Here is an 8,657-nt window from a genome sequence, read left to right as displayed (position 1 = left end):
CAATAATACCCTACCTCATAGCCCTGTAGCCTATAACATCACATCACATTGGATCATATTGATTAGGCTAAGCAATATGAATCAACACCAATGTACAGTAAAATTATCATTCTTGAAAGTTGAAATCAGTATTGTATTAACTTTACATTTCTGTAGATGTCTTACCCCTAAATCATCTGTCTCTCTATGATAGCCTAACTTCTCCAGAACACTTTTCTACATTAAATTGTAAAAGAAAGCTACAAACCTCCGATGTTTTTGTCTTCTACCCATAACGTCCATTTCTTCCTCTACTTCCTTATACATGGACTTCCTGTGTTGGGACATTTACAACGCCTCGCCTTAAGAGGTGACGTCACTACATTTACAACACCTCACCTTAACAGACTGACTACACTACATTTACAACACCTCACCTTAACAGACTGACTACACTACATTTCCAACACCTCACCTTAACAGACTGACTACACTACATTTACAACACCTCATCTTAACAGAGGTGACTACACTACATTTACAACACCTCACCTTAACAGACTGACTACACTACATTTACAACACCTCACCTTAACAGACTGACTACACTACATTTACAACACCTCACCTTAACAGAGGTGACTACAGCAAGTTGATGATGACTTTCGACTCCAGTGCGGTCAAAACAACTTGGAACTCGGGTGAAAAAAAAACCTTTCAATGCCCGTTGCTGCACGTCACTTTTACTTGGCCGAATTGACGAGACTGACTTTTTTTTTCAAAGAAACTAGTTTACCTGATACACGTCTTTCTCCAGTAATTGAAAGAGCGCAAAGCTAATATCACAATCATGTGCAGTCAATCGCCCATACCCTACCTCATAGCCCTGTAGCCTATAATATAACATTGATTCATATTGACTAGGATAATCAATAGGAATCAGCGACAATGTAAGTAAGCCTAAAATGATCCATATTGAACGTTGAAATCAGTATTTGAATAACTTACCAATTCTGCGGATGTCTTACCCCCTAAATCACCTCTCTCTGCGATGGCCTAACTTTTACAAAACACTTTTCTACATAAAATTGTAAAAGAACGCTGCAAACCTCAGAAGCATTTTTCTTCGACCGATAGTGTCCATTTCTTTCTCTATTTCCTTATAAATGTACTTCCTATTTAAACACAGTGGGCGGGTTCACCACGTATAGGTTTATAGTATATATTTATGTAATGTAAAGTCTTCATAAAGTATTCAGCCCATAAATTCATATTTTATCTAGTAAAAGTTGATTTTTATTTCAGGATTTGATTTAGTGATCTATTGTATAGTGAACAAATTCAGGTAGGTCCCTCTCCGTTTTGGTCCGTTTCCTGAAAAGGCGACACCCACTGCTTGAGTTCACTTGAGGTGCGGTACCGGTTATCTCAACCTGTACACTGGCTGGCGGGGTTTTCATCAAGACAAATGGTGTGTGCTGATGTAACAGTTTTGCTTCCGTCCCTCTCCGAGCCTCTACCTGGGCTCGAACCAGGGACCCTCTGCACACAATGACAACAGTCAACCTCGAAGCATCGTTACCTATCGCTCCACAAAAGCCGCGGCCCTTGCAGAGCAAAGGGAAACAACTACTTCAAGGTCTCAGAGCGAGTGACGTTACCGATTGAAACTAAATAAAATGTATTTAGTTTAGATTGAGAGCAGCTTTTTGGTTAAACAAATCGGAAAGGCAGTAGCTTAAATGTAGGGCTAAATAAAATGTATTTAGTTTAGGTTGAGAGCAGCTTTCTGGTTACACAGATCGGAAAGGCAGTAGTTTAAATGTAGGGCTAAATGATGAAAGATGTGATAGGCTAGTAGGGTATTATTGTTATAAGCGATTGACAGCACATTATCATGATTACGCATGATCCCCAAGACAGTCAAAACTTTAATTTCTTTAACTTCCTGAAGGAAGACGTGCATCGGATTTCTTTGTAAAGCTGTCGCTAAAGAAACTAGTCCGTCTGGTCAAGTAAAAGTCACGTGCAACTATGGGCATAAAAACTAAACGATACGGGTTACTAAACGATACGGGTTACTAAACGATACGGGTTACTAAACCATTCGGGTTACTAAACGATACGGGTTACTAAACCATTCGGGTTACTAAACCATACGGGTTGGGAGCTACCTACATTTGTTGGGGATCCAACCAGGTAGACTAGCTGTTGTTATGGAGTCAGCTAATGGGGATCCAACCAGGTAGACTAGCTGTTGTTATGGAGTCAGCTAATGGGGATCCAACCAGGTAGACTAGCTGTTGTTATGGAGTCAGCTAATGGGGATCCAACCAGGTAGACTAGCTGTTGTTATGGAGTCAGCTAATGGGGATCCAATCAGGTAGACTAGCTGTTGTTATGGAGTCAGCTAATGGGGATCCAACCAGGTAGACTAGCTGTTGTTATGGACTCAGCTAATGGGGATCCAACCAGGTAGACTAGCTGTTGTTATGGAGTCAGCTAATGGGGATCCAACCAGGTAGACTAGCTGTTGTTATGGAGTCAGCTAATGGGGATCCAACCAGGTAGACTAGCTGTTGTTATGGAGTCAGCTAATGGGGATCCAACCAGGTAGACTAGCTGTTGTTACGGAGTCAGCTAATGAGGATCCAACCAGGTAGACTAGCTGTTGTTATGGAGTCAGCTAATGGGGATCCAACCAGGTAGACTAGCTGTTGTTATGGAGTCAGCTAATGGGGATCCAACCAGGTAGACTAGCTGTTGTTATGGAGTCAGCTAATGGGGGATCCAACCAGGTAGACTAGCTGTTGTTATGGAGTCAGCTAATGGGGATCCAACCAGGTAGACTAGCTGTTGTTATGGAGTCAGCTAATGGGGATCCAACCAGGTAGACTAGCTGTTGTTATGGAGTCAGCTAATGGGGATCCAACCAGGTAGACTAGCTGTTGTTATGGGTTCAATGATTGTCAGTGTAACCGGTGCTAAACGGCTAGCTAGTACCTGGTCAATATAATGGATAATCTGATAGAGCAGCCACTATGGTACCTGGTCAATATAATGGATAATCTGATAGAGCAGCCACTATAGTACCTGGTCAATATAATGGATAATCTGATAGAGCAGCCACTATAGTACCTGGCCAATATAATGGATCATCTGAGAGCAGCCACTAGAGTACCTGGCCAATATAATGGATAATCTGAGAGCAGCCACTATAGTACCTGGTCAATATAATGGATAATCTGATAGAGCAGCCACTATAGTACCTGGTCAATATAATGGATAATCTGATAGAGCAGCCACTATAGTACCTGGCCAATATAATGGATAATCTGAGAGCAGCCACTATAATACCTGGTCAATATAATGGATAATCTGATAGAGCAGCCACTATAGTACCTGGTCAATATAATGGATAATCTGAGAGCAGCCACTATAGTACCTGGCCAATATAATGGATAATCTGATAGAGCAGCCACTATAGTACCTGGCCAATGTAATGGATAATATGAGAGCAGCCACTATAATACCTGGTCAATATAATGGATAATCTGATAGAGCAGCCACTATAGTACCTGGTCAATATAATGGATAATCTGAAAGAGCAGCAACTATAGTACCTGGTCAATATAATGGATAATCTGATAGAGCAGCCACTATAGTACCTGGTCAATATAATGGATAATCTGAAAGAGCAGCAACTATAGTACCTGGTCAATATAATGGTAAATCTGATAGAGCAGCCACTAGAGTACCTGGCCAATATAATGGATAATCTGAGAGCAGCCACTATAGTACCTGGTCAATATAATGGATAATCTGAGAGCAGCCACTATAGTACCTGCTCAATATAATGGATAATCTGATAGAGCAGCCACTATAGTACCTGGCAAATATAATGGATAAACTAATATTAATGTGACAGGAAAGGATAAGGTGAAAGGTTAGGATAATGAACAGTTAAATGTGGCAAGTTAGGAGGCAAACTAACACAGCAGGTTAGGAGGCAAACTAACACAGCAGGTTAGGAGAACTAACACAGCAGGTTAGGAGAACTAACACAGCAGGTTAGGAGAACTAACACAGCAGGTTAGGAGAACTAACACAGCAGGTTAGGAGGAAAAATAACACAGCAGGTTAGGAGGAGAACTAACACTGCAGGTTAGGAGGAGAACTAACACAGCAGGTTAGGAGAACTAACACAGCAGGTTAGGAGGAGAACTAACACAGCAGGTTAGGAGGAGAACTAACACAGCAGGTTAGGAGGAGAACTAACACAGCAGGTTAGGAGGCAAACTAACACAGCAGGTTAGGAGAACTAACACAGCAGGTTAGGAGAACTAACACAGCAGGTTAGGAGAACTAACACAGCAGGTTAGGAGAACTAACACAGCAGGTTAGGAGGAGAACTAACACAGCAGGTTAGGAGAACTAACACAGCAGGTTAGGAGGAGAACTAACACAGCAGGTTAGGAGAATGAACACAGCAGGTTAGGAGGAGAACTAACACAGCAGGTTAGGAGAACTAACACAGTAGGTTAGGAGAACTAACACAGTAGGTTAGGAGAACTAACACAGCAGGTTAGGAGAACTAACACAGTAGGTTAGGAGAACTAACACAGCAGGTTAGGAGAATGAACACAGCAGGTTAGGAGAACTAACACAGCAGGTTAGGAGGAGAACTAACACAGCAGGTTAGGAGGAGAACTAAGACAGCAGGTTAGGAGGAGAACTAACACAGCAGGTTAGGAGAACTAACACAGCAGGTTAGGAGAATGAACACAGCAGGTTAGGAGGAGAACTAACACAGCAGGTTAGGAGAACTAACACAGCTGGTTAGGAGAACTAACACAGCAAGTTAGGAGGAGAACTAAGACAGCAGGTTAGGAGAACTAACACAGCAGGTTAGGAGGACTAACACAGCAGGTTAGGAGGAGAACCAACACAGCAGGTTAGGAGAACTAACACAGCTGGTTAGGAGAACTAACACAGCAAGTTAGGAGGAGAACTAACACAGCAGGTTAGGAGGAGAACTAAGACAGCAGGTTAGGAGAACTAACACAGCAGGTTAGGAGGATAACTAACACAGCAGGTTAGGAGAACTAACACAGCAGGTTAGGAGGATAACTAACACAGCAGGTTAGGAGGAGAACTAACACAGCAGGTTAGGAGAACTAACACAGCAGGTTAGGAGGAGAACTAACACAGCAGGTTAGGAGAACTAACACAGCAGGTTAGGAGGAGAACTAACACAGCAGGTTAGGAGGAGAACTAACACAGCAGGTTAGGAGGCAAACTAACACAGCAGGTTAGGAGGAGAACTAACACAGCAGGTTAGGAGAACTAACACAGCAGGTTAGGAGAACTAACACAGCAGGTTAGGAGGAGAACTAACACAGCAGGTTAGGAGAACTAACACAGCAGGTTAGGAGGAGAACTAACACAGAAGGTTAGGAGGAGAACTAACACAGCAGGTTAGGAGGAGAACTAACACAGCAGGTTAGGAGGAGAACTAACACAGCAGGTTAGGAGGAGAACTAACACAGCAGGTTAGGAGAACTAACACAGTAGGTTAGGAGAACTAACACAGCAGGTTAGGAGGATAACTAACACAGCAGGTTAGGAGAACTAACACAGCAGGTTAGGAGGAGAACTAACACAGCAGGTTAGGAGAACTAACACAGCAGGTTAGGAGAACTAACACAGCAGGTTAGGAGAACTAACACAGCAGGTTAGGAGAACTAACACAGGTTAGGAGAACTAACACAGCAGGTTAGGAGGAGAACTAACACAGCAGGTTAGGAGGAAAACTAAGACAGCAGGTTAGGAGGAGAACTAACACAGCAGGTTAGGAGGAGAACTAACACAGCAGGTTAGGAGAACTAACACAGCAGGTTAGGAGAACTAACACAGCAGGTTAGGAGAACTAACACAGCAAGTTAGGAGGAGAACTAAGACAGCAGGTTAGGAGGAGAACTAAGACAGCAGGTTAGGAGGAGAACTAACACAGCTGGTTAGGAGAACTAACACAGCAAGTTAGGAGGAGAACTAAGACAGCAGGTTAGGAGGAGAACTACCACAGCAGGTTAGGAGAACTAACACAGCAGGTTAGGAGGTAAACTAACACAGCAGGTTAGGAGAACTAACACAGCAGGTTAGGAGGAGAACTAACACAGCAGGTTAGGAGAACTAACACAGCAGGTTAGGAGAACTAACACAGCAGGTTAGGAGGAGAACTAACACAGCAGGTTAGGAGGAGAACTAACACAGCAGGTTAGGAGAACTAACACAGCTGGTTAGGAGAACTAACACAGCAAGTTAGGAGGAGAACTAACACAGCAGGTTAGGAGGAGAACTAAGACAGCAGGTTAGGAGAACTAACACAGCAGGTTAGGAGAACTATCACAGCAGGTTAGGAGAACTATCACAGCAGGTTAGGAGAACTAACACAGCAGGTTAGGAGGAGAACTAACACAGCAGGTTAGGAGGAGAACTAACACAGCAGGTTAGGAGAACTAACACAGCAGGTTAGGAGGAGAACTAACACAGCAGGTTAGGGAGGAGAACTAACACAGCAGGTTAGGAGAACTAACACAGCAGGTTAGGAGAACAAAACACAGCAGGTTAGGAGAACTAACACAGCAGGTTAGGAGAACTAACACAGGTTAGGAGAACTAACACAGCAGGTTAGGAGGAGAACTAACACAGCAGGTTAGGAGGAGAACTAAGACAGCAGGTTAGGAGGAGAACTAACACAGCAGGTTAGGAGAACTAACACAGCAGGTTAGGAGAATGAACACAGCAGGTTAGGGAGGAGAACTAACATAGCAGGTTAGGAGAACTAACACAGCTGGTTAGGAGAACTAACACAGCAAGTTAGGAGGAGAACTAAGACAGCAGGTTAGGAGAACTAACACAGGTTAGGAGAACTAACACAGCAGGTTAGGAGGAGAACTAACACAGCAGGTTAGGAGAACTAACACAGCTGGTTAGGAGAACTAACACAGCAAGTGAGGAGGAGAACTAACACAGCAGGTTAGGAGGAGAACTAAGACAGCAGGTTAGGAGAACTAACACAGCAGGTTAGGAGGATAACTAACACAGCAGGTTAGGAGAACTAACACAGCAGGTTAGGAGGATAACTAACACAGCAGGTTAGGAGGAGAACTAACACAGCAGGTTAGGAGAACTAACACAGCAGGTTAGGAGGAGAACTAACACAGCAGGTTAGGAGAACTAACACAGCAGGTTAGGAGGAGAACTAACACAGCAGGTTAGGAGAACTAACACAGCAGGTTAGGAGGAGAACTAACACAGCAGGTTAGGAGAACTAACACAGCAGGTTAGGAGGAGAACTAACACAGCAGGTTAGGAGAACTAACACAGCAGGTTAGGAGGAGAACTAACACAGCAGGTTAGGAGAACTAACACAGCAGGTTAGGAGGAGAACTAACACAGCAGGTTAGGAGGAGAACTAACACAGCAGGTTAGGAGGAGAACTAACACAGAAGGTTAGGAGGAGAACTAACACAGCAGGTTAGGAGGAGAACTAACACAGTAGGTTAGGAGAACTAACACAGCAGGTTAGGAGGATAACTAACACAGCAGGTTAGGAGGAGAACTAACACAGCAGGTTAGGAGAACTAACACAGCAGGTTAGGAGAACTAACACAGCAGGTTAGGAGGAGAACTAACACAGCAGGTTAGGAGAACTAACACAGCAGGTTAGGAGGAGAACTAACACAGAAGGTTAGGGAGGAGAACTAACACAGCAGGTTAGGAGGAGAACTAACACAGCAGGTTAGGAGGAGAACTAACACAGCAGGTTAGGAGGAGAACTAACACAGCAGGTTAGGAGGAGAACTAACACAGCAGGTTAGGAGGCAAACTAACACAGCAGGTTAGGAGGAGAACTAACACAGCAGGTTAGGAGAACTAACAGAGCAGGTTAGGAGAACTAACACAGCAGGTTAGGAGAACTAACACAGCAGGTTAGGAGGAGAACTAACACAGCAGGTTAGGAGGAGAACTAACACAGAAGGTTAGGAGGAGAACTAACACAGCAGGTTAGGAGGAGAACTAACACAGCAGGTTAGGAGGAGAACTAACACAGCAGGTTAGGAGAACTAACACAGCAGGTTAGGAGGAGAACTAACACAGCAGGTTAGGAGGAGAACTAACACAGCAGGTTAGGAGGAGAACTAACACAGAAGGTTAGGAGGAGAACTAACACAGCAGGTTAGGAGGAGAACTAACACAGTAGGTTAGGAGAACTAACACAGCAGGTTAGGAGGATAACTAACACAGCAGGTTAGGGAGGAGAACTAACACAGCAGGTTAGGAGAACTAACACAGCAGGTTAGGAGAACTAACACAGCAGGTTAAGAGGAGAACTAACACAGCAGGTTAGGAGAACTAACACAGCAGGTTAGGAGGAGAACTAACACAGAAGGTTAGGAGGAGAACTAACACAGCAGGTTAGGAGGAGAACTAACACAGCAGGTTAGGAGGAGAACTAACACAGCAGGTTAGGAGGAGAACTAACACAGCAGGTTAGGAGGAGAACTAACACAGCAGGTTAGGAGGCAAACTAACACAGCAGGTTAGGAGGAGAACTAACACAGCAGGTTAGGAGAACTAACAGAGCAGGTTAGGAGAACTAACACAGCAGGTTA

The 8,657-nt window shown here is 43.8% G+C and overlaps 1 long non-coding RNA gene across 1 annotated transcript in view; it reads right to left on the bottom strand.

Moving 5' to 3' along the window:
- Positions 1 to 288, bottom strand: part of LOC123484379 — an 83,864-nt gene extending 83,576 nt beyond the window's left edge. Inside the window, exon 1 of the long non-coding RNA XR_006658512.1 lies at positions 248 to 288. This is a non-coding gene — a long non-coding RNA (uncharacterized LOC123484379). The remainder of the gene's footprint in view (positions 1 to 247) is intronic.
- Between the last annotated feature and the right edge of the window lie 8,369 nt (positions 289 to 8,657).

The sequence above is a fragment of the Coregonus clupeaformis genome, unplaced genomic scaffold, assembly GCF_020615455.1.
Source record: "Coregonus clupeaformis isolate EN_2021a unplaced genomic scaffold, ASM2061545v1 scaf0294, whole genome shotgun sequence".
NCBI classification, from domain to species: Eukaryota; Metazoa; Chordata; class Actinopteri; order Salmoniformes; family Salmonidae; genus Coregonus; species Coregonus clupeaformis.
Note: the sequence above shows the minus strand (reverse complement) of the source record. Positions and strands in the feature narration are given on the sequence as shown.